Here is a 13932-nt window from a genome sequence, read left to right as displayed (position 1 = left end):
CTTTTTAAGCCTTTTTTTTTCATGATTTGCACAATTCAAGAGGAACCTAAAAAAATTACATAATAAAATTAAACTTTAAACTAAGCGAATAAAAACAAAAATTAGTTCCCAAAAATTCAAATTATTCAGAAATAAAACTAAAATCTTAACAATAATTAAAAGAAACCATTGGGATGTCTCCCAAATTCGCTATCGTTAACATCATTTAGCCAGATGCTGACTTCCTTATTAGATTCAACTCAAATCCAAGCCACCCCTCAAGTCCTTGAGTGCCAAAGTGTCATGAGTGGATGCTCATTTCTTGACATTGAAAATTTTTGGAACTCTCTACCGCTCATGTAACAATCGAGATTTCCCACTATAGATCTTTTTTAGACGATGGCAAATTGTTCGCATACCACATTGAACCATGGACCTTTTGTTAGGGACTTCCAACTCGTCACCCCGTCTTTTCACCACATCAAATCTACAACAAGTTGGAATTTTAGTTACTGCAAAAACATTAAATGTTACCTCCTCTATTCGAACCCCCAGCTTCGCCTCACCCTTTTGAACATCAATAACGCCCTACTGGTAGCTAAAAATGGCCTTCCAAGAATAATTGGGATGTTCACATCTTCCTCCATGTCCAGAATAATGAAATTTGTAGGGAGATGAATTTTTCCACCTTTACTAGAATATTCTCAATCACTCCAAGAGGATGTTTGACTAATCGATTTTCCATTTGAAGTGTCACAGTAGTTGGTCTCGCTTCCCACAATTTCAGTTTTTGATAGAAAGATAGAGGCATTAGATTCACACTTGCCCCTTAATCACAGAGTGCTTTCTCAAAAACCACATTTTCTATAGTTCAAGGAATGGTGAAACTACCAAGATCCTTAAGCTTGGGAGGTAGTTTCTTTTTGAGTAATGCGCTACAGTCCTCAGTAAGTGCCACTATCTCATAGTCCTCTAGTTTCCTTTTCTTCGACAAAATTTCCTTCATAAACTTCACATAACTCGGCATTTTGTTCAACTGCCTCAACGAAAGGAATGTTTATGTGAAGCTTTTGGAAAACATCTAAAAGCTTAGAAAACTGCATCTCAAGCTTATTCTTTCGAAGCCTCTGTGGATAGGGAATCTTGATATGACGATCAATACTTATTTCTGGATGCTTTTCATGGTTCTTAGTAACCTTTGACCCACTCGCTTCCTTCTCTTTGTCAGACACCTTTTCTTCAGAAATCACTTTTATGTAGGTTCATCTATCATCTTTCCACTTCTCAAAGAGATTGCATTGCACTGCTCTTTAGGATTTACTTTAGTAGCGCTCAATAAGTTCCCTTGAGCATGGTAATGTCATTAAGCTAGCCAACTGACCTATTTGAGTCTCCAAATTCCGAATAGACGACCTTGTCTCAGTCATAAATTGGTTCAAGACATCAGACTGCGCATTAACTTGCTTCACTTGAGGGGGAGGCTGTGGTCTAATTGGAGGTTGATAATATGCTGGAGGAGGCTGTTGGAATGACTGTTGTCTCTGCTGGAAAGGCTGCTGAACACCCTAATTATTTTTCCAAGAAAAATTAGGGTGATTCCTCCACCCTGGGTTGTAAGTGTAGGAGAAAGGGTTATTGGCTTGCCTATTAAAATTTCTGAGTATATTCACTTGCTCCATAGGGATAGCATTATCCACCTCTGCTGCCATACAACACTCAAAAGGATGAGAACCTCCACACATTTCACACACCGTCAACATCTGAATTGCTTGAGCTGAGATATTGTTTTTCTGCAATTGCTTGGTTAGGGTGGCAACTTGAGCAGTTAACACTATGATATTATCAAGTTCATAAATCCCAGCTAATTTTCTGTTACTAATAGCTCACACATCATCCAATTGGCAGTTATTCATATCCATTTCTTCCAACAATTAGCACTCTTTCACATGAATGCCCCTTCTACTGCGGCATCAATGATGGTGCGTGTAGTAGTGCACAACCCATTATAAAAATTGTGGACCAACATCCACTTCTCCATTTCTTGATGGGGACACTTCCTCAAAAATTCTTTAAACCTTTCCCATGCACCATATAATGATTCCTCATTAGTCTAGAAGAAGTTATTTATCTTTTCTCTCAATCTTGCAACCTTCGATGGAGGAAAGAACTTGGCGAGAAACTTCTGTGCTAGATCCTCCCAAGTGTTAATAGAGTTGGCATGCAGAGAGTTTAACCAACTCTTGGATATTTCCCTTAGTGAGAATAGGAACAACCTCAATCTGATAGCATCGCCACTCGCCCCATTCATCTTAAAAGTTACACATAGCTACATAAATTTAGTTATGTGCATGTTTGGGGTCCTCTGTAGGCAATCCACCAAACTGAACGATGGACTGGACCATTTGTAGTATTGCCGGTTTGATCTCAAAATTGTTAGCGACAACTGTGGGGTGTCTGATGCATTAATGCACTCCCGTAACAGTTGGGAGTACATAATCTCTTAAAGTTCGAGCCCCTTGGTCTTGGGCTTGATCTTGAGCTTCTGCAGCCGTTGCCCTTTCGGCATTATTGGTGGCATTATTTATTGCATTCCCTTGGTTTGCAGCCATCCTTGCCTCCAACCTTTTATTCCTCTGATTCTGTCTACAAGTTCACTCAATCTCAGGATTCACTAGTAATATCGTAGTTTTTTTACCTCGTAGCATAAATCAAAACTACCTAAGATAAGAGAATTCAGGCACAAACTAGGTTAGAATTACAAAAAGAAAACAACCAAATTAGAATAGAAATTATTTATTTTGATATCAATAAATCAATCCCCGAAAACAGCACAAAAAATTATTTACCGCATTCCCTTGGTTTGCAGTAGAGCTGTAAATACGGGCCGAGCTTTCTAGCACGACATGAAACCGGCACGAGCCCGGGAGGCACGAGCACGACACGACACAAAAAAATATGGGCTTGGGCCAGGCATGACACGAATTGAAAATTGGCACGGCATGACACGACAAGCCCGAAGGCACAACACGAAAGCACGAACCAACTAGCCTGAAAGCACGACACGATAAAAAACCCAATATTTTGACATTAATAATGATAATAAATTTTTATTTTTCAATTATCTATAAATTAAAATGATAATATAAGTCTTATTTTTCTCAATATTTATATTTTTATAATTATGTTAATTTATTTTAAGATTTGTGAGTTAAATTTTTTAGCATTTATTAGTAGGTATTTAAATTCTAATAATTATCTTTGATATAATTTTGTGTAAAGTATTATTAAAAAGTATATAAAAATATCTAAAACTATAATTTAAACAAAGAAATGTATTTGAATTGGTGGTAAGTCCATTGATTGTTAAAGAGGAGGTAGAGGGTTAAATTCCCCATCCTCACATTTTTTGGCAATAATAAAATGGGCCTAAAAGTGGGCCCAAATTTGGGCTCAAATATAGAAAGTGGGCCGACCCGAATAAGGATAGTGGGCCGGCCCGACTTGGGCTTGACACGACACGACATGGGCCGGGCCCATGGGCCGTGCTGGGCCTACTCTTTCAAAAATGGGTCAGCCCGACCCGACACGAATTGAATACGGGCCCGGCCCGAATTATTCGGAGGCACGATAATGTGGGCTGGACTGACCCACATTTACAACTCTAGTTTGCAGCCATCCTTACCTCCAACCTCTTATTCCTCCGCTTTTGTCTACAAGTTCTTTCAATCTCATAATTCACTGGTAATATTGCAGATGTTTTCTTCCTCTTATTGCAAGATTCCCTAGCAATGGCTCCAAAAGCATGTCCCAAAAATTCCAATGTGCAAGTATACACAATTGTAGACAAGTAATAATAGAGTTAATTAGAGTATCGTCCTATAAAGATTGTTTATTAACTACCAATAATTAACTTTCTAATTCTATTTGGCTAATAAAACTTAGAATCAAGAATATTTTTAAACAGAAACAAGAATTGACAAAACTAACAATTAACAAATAAAAGCAAAATCAATTCAATGGATGTAAAGCAAGGGTATTTAATTTCATCATCTATCAACCTTATTATTTCATCAATACAATTTTCATTATTCTTTCTTTTATTATGATAGCAGATTTACTAGTATATATAAATCTCTCAACCTATATGCGAATTTTCTACATCTCTGTGATAAATTCCAAACATAAGGTATGCATTAAGAATAGAAATCCTAAAAGCTACACAAACTATATTGGTACTCTCGTCCTATATTGAAATCTGTGTCTATTCAACTATAGCATATTTAACTCTCACCTTTCATATTTTGAATTAAATTCATAAGTAATGCAAATAACAACGTTAAATTATTCACATTCATTAAGCACAAATTGATTAGATCACAATGAAGAAAAAGAAATAATAGAAATTGCATTAACTAATAATAAAGTATAAAGATACTACATTAAAAACTCTAGCAATTAACTTAGTTCATAATCATAGTATTAACATCTGTTAAACTAAAATAAAACATAATTAAAAATGAAAGATGAAAGAAAAACTCTAAAGCGATCCAATCCTCTTCACTGAGCTTCCAGCTGTCCTCTCCAAGTCTAGGGCTTTGAAAAACTAGGTTATTCTGATGAAAATCACATTAAAATACTAAACCCTACATTGTCCCTAAGTGAAATGACCAAAATGTCGTTCATTTAAAATTTACAGAATTCCTCAATTTCTAAACACCCAGCGCGGTTGCACTGGCCTATAGCACGGTCACACTACTTGCTTCAAAAATGCTAGTTTCGACATAATTTTGTTTTTTTGTCAATTTTTCACCCCTTTTCGTTCCAAAGCATCTCATGTCCTTCAAAATCTAAAAATAAACCAAAACAAGCGTAAAATAGAACAAAATAAACCTAATTAATTAAAACACAACCTAAAAAGACACACTAAAACAAATCTAGAACTCGTTTATCAGGAGTAATGATAGATTCACTTCTATCGCAGAAGAAATCGAGTAGAGAAAATAGAAGGAAATTGTATTATTTCTTAATGAAATGAAAATGAAGGATCAGGTACATGATTAATTAAAATAAGGAAATTGTTATTTAGTTAAAACTAATCCTAACAATATTCCTAATAGCCCCCCTCAAGAGGTACTATGAATATGCACAGTCATCTGGGAAATGTGAAAATGAAGGGTAATAGATGGGAGAGCCATGGTGAAAGCATCAGGTAATTGAGTTTGGCTACTGGTTGAGATGAGACGAGTGGAAGAATATCTAATTTTGCCTCTAAGGAAGTGACAATGTATCTTTATATGATTCGTTATTTCATGAAAAGTGGGGTCGTTGGCAATGTGGATTGCTGACATATTGTCATAATAAATGAAAGTTGGTGCATGTCGAGGAATGTGTAGAGCTTTCAATAAGTACTAGAGTCATGTGATCTCACTTGCTGTGGTATCCATGACTCGATACTCAGCTTCAACTTCAAGAAATAGTAGCATGCTTCTTGGAACACAAAGAGATCAAGAAATCGACAAAGAAACACACAAAAAGTAGTTGTTGATCTTCTAGTTGTAGGGCAATAAGCCCAATTATAGTTAGAATAGAAGAAGATTCTAGTTCAAGAGACAAAGTGGTAGGATATAAGATTCCTTGACCTGGCTTAGCCTTTAAGTACCAAAGAAGATGATGTGTTGCTTGTAAGAGTGGAGAGCGAGGAGAGGACATGAATTACCTAAGGCAAGGGCTGAGTATGTGATATTTGGCCAAGACAATGCAAGATACAAAAGACGCCCAACAAGTCTTCAATATTGAGAAGGATCAGATAGAGGCTCTCCAATAATAGTATTAAGCGCTAGCTGAGGGTCCATTGGAGTGGCAACTGGTTTGCTCCTAGGGTATTCAATGTCACGTAGAAGTTGGAGTTGATGGGAGAGAGTGAGATAACACCACCTCAAAATTTAGAATCTACACAAAAAATAGATTGACAGAGACTAAATACAGAGTGAGAAGATTATGCAAACCCAAGTTGGTGAATGATATTCTTAACCTTTGATGAACCTTCAAAACCCTTTGTAGAACCACCACTTTGAGCAAATCCTTAGAACAATTCAAAACCACAAATCCAAGGTTTATACACGTTTCTTAACATTGTTCTAATACACTATATCCTAGACACCATTGATGCGTGAGACCTTTTCTACGAGGAAATGAGGATTGAAATTGAACAAGCCTTAAACTCACAAAGTCAAGCACTTTCTTTATGAGTTATTGGAGAGAACTTGAGATTCTTGAATCTAGAGAGAGAGATAGAGAGAGAGAGAGGGTAGAAAGAGATTGGAGAGAGTGACCAAGTCTTCCAAAACTTTATTTTGATCATTATGTAGAGTAGGCATCGTCATTAGGTCTAACCAATAGGATTAGACTTGTAAAACATGTCATTTAGAGCAATTTACATAACTTGTACGAACTCTAGTATGTGATGCATCACCTGCTAGGGTTTTTTGAAACCCTAAGCATCAAGTGATGCTACGCCACTTGGGTGGCGACGTATCACCACCCTATCTGATTTTGGACCCCTCCAAAGGTCCAAAAAATGCTCCAAATGCTACCAAACTTCTTGGGGACCCTTAGATACCTTCATGCATCACTTTGAACCCAAACAACACAATTTAAAGTGTCTACAATTGAAATTCAAATTTCACATCTTCACTATGTAAAATTCACTAAGTGTTTCTACCTTTATTGTATTTTAACACTTATCTTTTTGTTTTTAACCAATCATAACAACCCCCACTTGGTTGAATACAAGTCTCATTCTCTAGCTTAAAATAGTTTTGATACATTAAATAAAGTACCTTTTGGTTTGAACTTTACCTTATTGAAAATACCACAAAGTCTTATCAAAATCATTAGTTGCTTAAAATCATGAACCGAATATTCCATATGATAAGACCGGTGATACCTCACACACCTCCACTGTGTCTTTTGTTGTCCCACTTTCTCGCTTAGCACTATCATGGCCATGTCCTCATCTCTTCATGAAATTTTTGGGGAGAAACTCCAACTCCCATGATAGGCAGCACCACCTCTAAGTCCACATAGGTGAAGTTCTTACAACATCTTTGCTACATTTATAGATGCTTGTTACACTCAACTGAACTTCATTAAAAGCCCTAGGTTTTTCCCTAAGTCGGTAGCAACCAACACTAACCATCTCGGATGGAACTCACCATAAGTTTTAATGTTAAAACTATTCACTTATCAATGACTTGTTCTTACCCATTGAACTCTTTCCCTAAATTTGTACAAGTTGGGAGTTGGGTTGCCATCATTGGTGAATCTATTATTCTAGGAGTTTCAATCCCATCCCTTTTAAAGTGGAACTTACCAACCTTCTCACAAGAGGTTTTGTAAATGGATCTGCTAAGTTCTCACTTGTCTTAACATATGACATCGATATGATTTCCCCTTGAATCAATTGTCTCACATATTCATGTCTTGGACTAATATGTCTAGACTTTACATTATACACACTATTATATGCTCTAGCAAGTGCGGATTGACTATAACAATGTATCGAAACTGTTGATACAATATCTGTCGTTAAAGGAATATCCATCATGAGATTCCTAAGCAACTTGACCTCTTTGCCGGTTGCCGCTAAAGCCATAAACTTCGCTTCTATGGTTGATTGTGATATACAAGTTTGCTTCTTGGAGACCCATGAGATTGCACCTCCTCCAAGAGAAAACACCCGACCTTTGGTGGAGAGATTATCTCCAACACCCGATATCCAATTAGCATCGGAATATCCTTCAAGTATCTTTGGAAAGTTTGTATAGTGAAGACTATACTCTTTGCTACCCTTAAGATAACCAAGAACTCTCTCAATAGATTTCCAATGCTTGATACTTGGATTTCTAGTAAACCTACTAAGTTTACTAACCGCATATGCAATACCCACTCTTGTGCAATGAGTGACATAAATTATGCTTCCAATTGCACTTGCATATTCCAATTGAGCCACTGCTCTTCCTTCATTCTTTTATAACTTCATGTTTGAATCAAATGGTGTATGTGCTTCTTTGATTTTGAGATGAGTAAATTTGTATCACTTTCTCAACATAGTGGGTTTGACTCAACACAAGACCCCCACTAATCCTTCTAACATTGATAACTAGAATGGTACCCACCTCTCCAAGCTCTTTCATTTTAAAGTTAGAGGATAAAAACCTATTTGTTTATATTATTCGTTCCATGTCATTTCTCAAAATCAGCATATCATCTACATATAGACGCATTAGTATGACATAGTCACCACAAGTCTTAGAGTATAAGCCCATGTCCGCATTGTTCTGTCTAAATCCATTAGAAATTATGGCTTTATCAAACTTCTCATGCAATTGTTTTGGAGCATGTTTCAAACCATATAATAATTTGACAAGTCTACACACTTTAAGTTCATTTCCTGGAAGAACAAAACCCTCCCGTTGTTCCATATAGACATTCTCCTTGAGATCCCCAATTAGGAATGTAGTTTTGACATCCATTTGGTGAACATAAAGGTTATATATCGATGATAAGGAAAACAACAATCTTATAGAAGTAGTTCTTCCTACCGTTGCATATGTGTCAAAGTAATCTATTCCCTTCCTTTGTTTGAATCCTTTGGCTATTAACGTAGCCTTAAAGGTTTGTATGGTGTCATTAGTATGATATTTCTTTCTAAATACCTATTTGCACCCAATTGGTTTGGACCCTTTTGGAAGGTCAACCGATTCCCAAGTGTGGTTAGACATAATTGAATCTATTTCATCATTATTTGCCTCATTCCAAAAACCAGAGTCTCTTGAGGACATTGCTTCTTTGAAAGTTTTGGGATAATCTTTTATATGAAGTACTATTGGATGTTTCCAAGTAACTTACTCATTATCACCTTCAACAATGTATAGTGTCTCTATATGAGAACACTTCTCACTTGATCCCAAATCTTTGAACCTTTGGCTCCTTCTAGGAAATTGAGGTTGCTCACCATCTATTCTAGGAGTCTCCCCTTGAGGCTCTCTAGTTTGAGTTGGTTCTAACTTATTGTCATCGCATTACATGTTCTCAAAGAACTCAACCTGTCTTGATTCAATTATTACATTAGACTCCAAGTCTAAAAATCTATAAGCTTTGCTATTTTTGGCATAACCCACAAATGCACATCTTATAGCCCTTGGACCCAACTTGGTCCTTTTAGGATTGGTCTTGCAATATGGAAGACACCCCCACACTTTAAGATAACCAATGTTTAGTTTCTTTTCTTTCCATAATTCATATGGAGAGATATTGTCTTTCTTCACGGGATTACGATTCAAAATATGACTAGCGGATAACAACGCTTCACCACACAAACTAAAATTCAATTTAGAATGTAATAGTATAGCATTAATCATCTTAATAAATGTTATATTTTTCCTTTCCGCTATACTATTTTGTTGTGAAGTATAAGGGGCTGCACATTCATGAATTATTCCACGCTCTTCACAGAATAAGTTAAATTCATTTGAAAAAATATTCACAATCCCTAGCACTTCTAAGCACTTTAATTTTCCTTTCAAGTTGATTTTCAACTTATGCTTTATAAACTATAAACACATCAAATACTTCATCTTTATTCTTAAGAAAATATACATATGTGAACCTAGAGCAATCATAATGAAAGTAATAAAATATCTACTTCCACCTCTAGTCAACATTCCATTGAGTTCACATAAGTCCCTATGTATCAAATCTAACAACTTAGAGTTTCTTTTTGTTGGGATTAGTGCCCTTTAAAGCATATGTTTTGAACAATATTTTATTAAATAAATAATTGAAATGAATTTTTGCATATATTGTTTGTTTATTATTATTACTATTACTAGAATAATATTATATGAATATCTAGAAAATTCTCAAAATTGTTATTGTGACTACAATATTGTATTGGTATGAGAGGATTAAGATTGTAGGGAAATAATTCAAATAGTTCGCAGTAAAACAAAGTTATATAGAATCTTTAGATTGAATATTGTAAGTAAGGTTCAGTAGTATTATGAATACATGTAATCTAGATCAAGGTTACTGATGTAGTGGGACATCTTAGTGGAGGTACTTTGTATAAAGTGGTTATACATGAATGGGACCCAGTATGCTTTTAATACTTAATAATACCGTTTACTTTATAAGTATTAATCAAACATATCAATAAGATGATCATATACACATTGATCTTAATCTTGAAGTTATTATGAACTCCTGTGTATGTCATATGAGTTATTTGATTCACTCGTTATGGTTTGTCAGAATGATCAGGCTGAAAACATTTGTTTTGAGAAATCATTGATGTAAATGGATGGGGACATAATATATAGATATGTAACCTATACCATTCTGAGAGGAATTGAATAATGGTTCTCTTAAGGGTTGGTTTTTGGAAGTGAAAAGTTATTGAGCTCAAATTCATAAATCAGTTTATGAATTAACCTTCACTAGTAAAGTTAATGATACTTAGGAAGCAAGATATAATAAAAGAGGGTAAACAGTTATTAATTCCTATTTTAATTATGAACCATTAATAGAGGATTGGGTTGTATGTAGTGATTAAATCGACAGACACTTTTATGTTTTAAAAGTACTCAACAAAAAAAGTCTATAATTACAAGAGTGCAATCTTATATTTTTAGTGGAATAATATTGAGATTCATAAATTGTTGTTATTATATTAAAGAGTTTTAATTAATAATCTAAATTTATTAGAGCTTGAAATTATAGGTCCATAGATCCCCGAGATGGTTATATCAACATTATTCAAGGTAAGAGTTGAAATTGGAAAAATCAGGAAAATAACATATTTGGAATAAATTTGTTCTTCATGGTCAAATATGTAATTGTCGAAATTAATAAATTAATTGATATATTTTTCAAAAATTATTATTTTAAAATAAAATGGTATTTTTGAAAATAGCATTTTTAAAAATTAAGATTATTAATTTTGAATTAATTAGTTTTATATATTTAAATAATGTAAAAATATATTTCTAGTACTTCAAATTGGATTTGAATTTAAAATGATATTTATTCTTTAATTAATTTGAAAAGATAGGTTATCAGGTTTATATATTTTTGAATAGATAATTATTAAATAATAATTAAAAGAAATGGTTGGAACACATCCCTCTGAAATCAGGGATGTGTTACACACCAACTACATTACATTTATTGTATTTGGCATGTAACAAGATCCAAGAATGAGTCATTGATATTTCTTTTATTTATTTAATTATTTAATAATTGAACAAGCCTTAAACTCAAAAAGTCGAGCACTTTCTTTATGAGTTCTTGGAGAAAACTTGAGATTTTTGGAGCTAGAGAGAGCGTAGAGAGAGAATGGAGAGAGTAATCAAGTCATCCAAAACTCTATTTTGACCCTTATATAGAGTAGGAACCATCATTAGGTCTAACAAATAGGATTAGACTTGTAAAACACGTCACTTAGAATAATTTACATAACCAATATGTCTAACCAATAGTAGGCGATGCATTGCCTGCTAAGGTTTTTTGAAACCCTAAGCATCAAGCGATGCTACGCCACTTGGGTGGCGACGTATCGATCGCTACCCTCTCTGGTTTTGGACCCTCCAAAGGTTCAAAAAATGCTCCAAATGCTACCAAACTTTTTGAGGACTTGTAGATACCTTCATGCATCACTTTGGACCCAAAAAACACAATTTAAAGTGCCTACAACTGAAATTCAAATTTCACATGTTCACTATGTGAAATTCACCAAGTGTTTATACCTTGTTTGTATTTTAACACTTATCTTTTTGTATCTAACCAATCATAACAGGAGTGTGTACTACCTTTGAGAAAGGAATAAACCGGTAGTAGATCGAGCAATTTAAAAGCCTAAGAAACCTAAAGTTTTGAGTTTGAACTAATGATTGAGAGTTTGTTGGAGCTGATGTAGACATGTTAGTTGTGGGCCAACGATGACGATGCCATCCACATAAACTAGTAGAGTAATAAAGGATTCTCCATAGCCTCTAGTAAAGAATGTGTAATCAGCTAGACACTGAGTGAAGCCATCATTGATAAGTGCTTCAGAGAGCTTTGTGCACCATTGTCTTTATGATTGGCGAAGGCCATAAAGCGATTTGTATAGTTTGCACACGAGTGTTGTTCTTGAAGAAAAGGAATGAGGAATTAGTAAACCAGGTGGCAAGGTCATGTAAACTTCTCCATGAAGGTCTCCATTAAAAAGGCATTATTAATGTCCAATTTGATTGTGTGCCAATTTTTGATAGCCGAAATAGCAAGCAAGAGCTTAAGTGTAACCATCTTTGCCACGGGGCAAAAAGTGTCAAAAAAAATCTAACTCTTCGTGTTTTGCATATTCTTTACTAGACGGGCCTTGTAACGCTCGATGGTGCCATTACTATCATACTTTATTTTATATATCTATTGGAAGCCAATAGTTTTCTTGTGTCGAGGACATGGAATGATGGACCAAGTCTTGTTATCTGTAATGCTTGAAAGTCATTTTCTATTTCTTTGACCTAAGAATCATTAAGAGGAGATTGCTTATATGAATATGGTTCACTATTTGTTGAAACTGGAAAGGCAAAAGCCTTGCGAGTGTTGGATAATTTGGCATAAGATATATATATTTATATATATATATATATAAAGTAATAGGATAGGGAGTCGAATGAGAATCGAATGAGAATCCAGAGAAGCATAGTGGCATTCAAAGTCAATGAGATAAGTAGGTGGGCGAGACTGCCTGCTGGACTTGCGGACATGTTGTTGAGGAGGGTCAGCTATTGGAACATCTGGCTGAGTTGTATCAGGTAGAGGTGGTGTATGATAAATAGAGGTGGGTTGCTACATAGAAGAGTTAGTGGCTGGACTAGTATGAACAATATCCATAAAACTATCATAATCAAGTACAATTGTGTGAGAAACCAAAGGAGATGGTAAAACAATGTTAGGAAAAAGATAAGAAACTATAGTGGAATCATTCAATTTTGTAAAAGGAAATATAGTTTCATCGAAAACAACATTTCGAGAAACAAAAATTTGATTGGTATTAATATCATACAATTGGTATCCTTTAATGCCATGGGGATAACCAACAAAAATGCAAGTTTTAGCACGTGAGTCAAATTTAGTTCTATAATCAGTTTAAATTAGAGGAAAATGCAAGACAACGAAATGTTCTAAAATGAATGTAGTCAGGAAATTTTGCATATAAGATCTAATAGGTTGTCTTATTCTTTAAATTTGGTGTTGGTGCCCTATTTATTATATAAGTGACAGCAAGAATGTAATCAGACTAGAAAAGAAATGGGGCAATGAGCATGGAAATGAAAAGCACGAGCAACATTCAGAAGATGTTGGTGTTTTATTTCTGCTATAGAATTTTGCTGAGGTGTTTCAACACAAGAGAATTTATGCAAACTTCCTTTTTGAGCAAACAAATTAGTGAAAGATAATTCATGTGCATTGTTAGATCTAAAACACTTAACAATAGTACTGAATTGTGTTTCAATCATAGTAAAAAACATAGGAATAATAGTGATCACATCAGAATTGTGCTTAAAAAGATAAATCCATGTAAATCTTGATTTATCATCCACAAGTGTTAGAAAAAATCTGTGATTAAAGTGAGAAGGTATATGATGGGAACGCCATATATCACAATGCACATTATCAAAGAGATTTTCCGCAAAATGATTATTATTTGAAAAAGACAATATTCTTTGTTTTGCCTTAGGACAAATGTAACAAGTAGAATTCTTGTGTAATTGAGTAGTATTACATTGTTAAGTATCACCTAGTATATATAGCATTTAAAAGATAAGTGGCCTAATCTAGAGTGCCAAATCTCTGCACTGACCAAATTGATGTGGGAGATGAGGAGAGTCACATCCAAAGTATACA

At 34.7% G+C, this 13932-nt stretch overlaps 1 non-coding gene across 1 annotated transcript; it reads left to right on the top strand.

The window, feature by feature from the left end:
- The first annotated feature begins 2015 nt into the window (after nt 1-2015).
- On the top strand, nt 2016-2122 carry LOC133793331 (small nucleolar RNA R71). Its single transcript, XR_009874779.1, has one exon. It is a non-coding gene; the product is annotated as a small nucleolar RNA R71 (small nucleolar RNA).
- Nucleotides 2123-13932: the final 11810 nt, after the last annotated feature.

The sequence above is a fragment of the Humulus lupulus genome, chromosome 7, assembly GCF_963169125.1.
Source record: "Humulus lupulus chromosome 7, drHumLupu1.1, whole genome shotgun sequence".
Lineage (NCBI taxonomy): Eukaryota > Viridiplantae > Streptophyta > Magnoliopsida > Rosales > Cannabaceae > Humulus > Humulus lupulus.
This window is presented reverse-complemented; position numbering and strand designations above follow the sequence as displayed.